The following is a 3561-nucleotide window of genomic DNA, read 5'->3' on the forward strand; positions in this document are numbered from 1 at the left end:
AGATACACATGCATGTTATATGTACAAAGTACAATATATCTTTATTCTTAGCTTCAAAATATTCATATACTTCCCATTGGTCTAAGAATATTCCTTGAACTAAGAATAAAAGAGGATTTTGTCCCTGTTCTTAGAACTTTTCAGTCACTGAATTTTATAAAATGAACTTTGTAACTGTGCTGCTCCTTAAGATTTTGTGGGGGGGTGGGGAAAGTGTTGACTGCCATTCTAATTCTTTTACCCAGCTTTTTTTAAAAAGCCGACTAGAGCTTTTGCTTTCTCTCTCCCTCTCCCAACATGGCGGCCTCAGCAAAAAAGAAGAATAAGAAGGGGAAGACTATCTCCCTAACAGACTTTCTGGCTGAGGATGGAAGGACTGGTGGAGGCAGCACCTGTGTCCCCACACCAGTCAGCTGGGCTGATGAAACAGACGATCTGGAAGGGGATGTTTCAACCACTTGGCATAGTAATGATGATGATGTGTATCGGGCACCTCCAATCGACCGTTCCATCCTGCCCACTGCTCCACGGGCTGCTCGGGAACCCAATATCGACCAGGGCCGTCTTCCCAAATCTCCACCCTACACTGCTTTTCTAGGGAAGCTGCCCTATGATGTGACAGAAGACTCCATTCAGGAATTCTTTACATAGGATTAAATATCAGTGCAGTGCGTTTACCGCGTGAACCCAGCAATCCTGAGAGGTTAAAAGGTTTTGGTTAGGCTAAGTTTGAGGACCTGGATTCCTTGCTCAGTGCCCTGAGCCTCAACGAAGAGTCTCTAGGTAATAGGAGAATTCGAGTGGACGTTGCTGATCAAGGACAAGATAAAGACAGGGATGATCGTTCTTTTGGCCGAGATAGAAATTGTGATTCTGCCAAAACAGATACAGAGGGCCCGTCCTGCTGCAGACAGCTTTGATGACTACCCGCCTAGAAGGGGTGATGATAGCTTTGGAGACAAATATCAAGATCGTTACGATTCAGACTGATATCGTGATGGGTATCGGGACAGTTACCGTGATGGCCCACGCTGGGACATGGATTGATACGGGGGCCGAGATCGCTATGATGACCGAGGTGGCAGAGACTATGACAGAGGCTACGATTCCAGGATAGGCAGTGGCAGAAGAGCGTTCGGTATCAGGTACCGTAGGGATGACGACTACGGGGGAGGCGGGGACCACTAGGAAGGCAGATACGAGAGACGAGATGACCGGTCCTGGAGCTCCAGAGATGATTACTCTCAGGATGATTATAGGCTGGATGATAGAGGTCCCCCTCCCCCCCCCCCCCCCCCCCCGCAAAGACCCAAACTGAACCCAAAGCCTAGGAGTACTCCTAAGGAAGATGATTCCTCCGCTAGCACCTCCCAGCCTCTATCTGCCTCTATCTTTGGAGGGGCAAAGCCTGTTGACACAGCTGCTAGAGAGCAAGAAGTAGAAGAGCGGCTACAGAAGGAGCTAGAGAAACTGCAGCGTCAGCTGGATGAGCCAAAACTAGAGCGACGGCCTCGGGAGAGACATCAAAGTTGGCGAAGTGAAGAAACTCAGGAACGGGAATGATCGAGGACAGGAAGTGAGTCATCACAGACTGGGACCTCACCCACATCTGGCAGAAGTAAGTCAGACCAGGATGCACAAAGAAGAGAGAGTGAGAAGTCTCTAGAAAATGAAACCCCCAATAAAGAGGAAGACTGTCAGTCTCCAACTTCTAAGCCTCCCAAAGCTGAACAGCCGCTAAAGGTAATGCCAGCCCCTCCACCAAAGGAGAACGCTTGGGGGAAGCGAAGTTCTAACCCTCCTGCTCGATCTCAGAGCTCAGACACAGAACAGCAGTCCCCCCCCAAGTGGTGGAGGGAAAGTAGTTCCAGCTCAACCACCTGAGGAGGGATGGGCAAGGAAAGATGAAAATAAAGTAGATGGGGTGAGTGCCCCAAAAGGCCAAAGTGGGAACTCCAGCCGTGGTCTGGGAGATGGAGGGAACAAAGACCACTGGAAGGAGTCAGACAGGAAAGATGGCAAAAAGGATCATGACTCCAGCTCTGCACCTGAGCCAAAGAAAGCTGAAGAAAATCCAGCCTCGAAGTTCAGTTCTGCAAGCAAATATGCTGCTCTCGCCATTGATGGTGAAGATGAAAGTGAGGGAGGTTACACCGAACAGACCTCTGCATTCTGTGCTTTCTCCTAGTCTCTCTCCACCCTGGAACATTCGAGAGCAAATCAAACCTCTATCCAGACAAGACAAAATAAAACTCACCATCTCCTGGAGATCTTTCTTAACATTTTTTTTTTTTAAAACACAAAATGAAATTCTTTTGCATGCTGCTGCAGCCTTTAAAGTATTGAACTAACAGGAGAATCACCAGTGTAGCCAGAGAAAGAGATGTACAGCTCTTAACGGAAAAGTTGTGGTGTGTTTTTATGACACGTGCATTGCCTGTGTGATTCGTGCCTATGGGCCCCCGTTTAGCAAAATGCAGTGGCGGTGATGCAGTGTCTGGAATCTAGTTGGACAGTAGACAGGTATAAGGAAGAGTGAGGTTCCTACCTTTAATTCTTACTATCCTGTTGTGGCATACATGAATTCTCAAATATTACCTGAATAAATTCTCCATCCTCGGCAAGGTAGGTTTAGTCTCTGATGTTTTAGTCTCCAGGAGGCTGCCAGCCCCTCCTCTCATTTAGTTCTGAGTTACTGGGGCCAGCCTACAGGGAGTTCCTTCATTTGTACCCCCCAGGGGGGTAGGTGGGAGTGAGTCTACAGGCCAGTGAAGAGTAGGACTGTTTGGTGACCAAAATAAACGGGGAAATCGTGGTTTGAAAAGAAGGTTGGGGCTTTGGTGAATTATCTTGCACCAGTAATAGAGAAAATGGTATATGACCTCCAGTAAACACATGAATGGTTTACTTCCTGGAGCAGGAAGCACTTAGGGTTCGTGGGAATTCCCAAATCTTTATGTGTCCTGGTTTTACCCTTTCCTGGCTCCTGCAAGTCTTGAGTCTCACTCCTTCCCTCCAGCCATTCCTGCTTCTGCTGCTTTGACCCCTTTTGCACCTCAGGAAACTTTAGAATTACCAGTCTTAGGTGGTGAGTGTGGCCACTCACCCACATTGGGGTGAATGGAAATTAAATTGGAAACCTTTCTTACAACCTTGATTGGTGTTGAGGGATGTGCTTTTTAAAAAAGTTTCCATCTCTGCACTGAAATCCCACACAAATGTTTGGGTTTATAATGTGGCCTAGATCAATGTTGCGGGGGGGGGGGGGGGGGGGCGGTTCTTTTTATTTTTTTAGCATTCCTTGCGAGAATGAATGATAATGGAGAACAATAACAAAGTTCTTGCTTCTCTTGCAACATAATAGCTTTACTTGCCTGCTTTTATGTGCACCTTGGTACTGTCAGTTCAATAGATGGGGTCCTTATGGGCAGTATTGGTACCTACAGAGAAAAGACACCTTGGTCTCTTTTACTTGCAAGCTTTTTTCCCATCAGTCCTAGGTTAGACCCTGTCCAACCTTGCAGGGTGTTGGTTTATGAGTGCTGCAGCAGTGAGCATAAT

General features: G+C 47.3%; 1 pseudogene; it reads left to right on the top strand.

Moving 5' to 3' along the window:
- The first annotated feature begins 289 nt into the window (after positions 1-289).
- Positions 290-2289, top strand: LOC133048566 (eukaryotic translation initiation factor 4B-like; annotated as a pseudogene).
- The last annotated feature ends 1272 nt before the right edge of the window (positions 2290-3561 follow it).

This window comes from Dama dama, chromosome 29 (genome assembly GCF_033118175.1).
Source record: "Dama dama isolate Ldn47 chromosome 29, ASM3311817v1, whole genome shotgun sequence".
NCBI classification, from domain to species: Eukaryota; Metazoa; Chordata; class Mammalia; order Artiodactyla; family Cervidae; genus Dama; species Dama dama.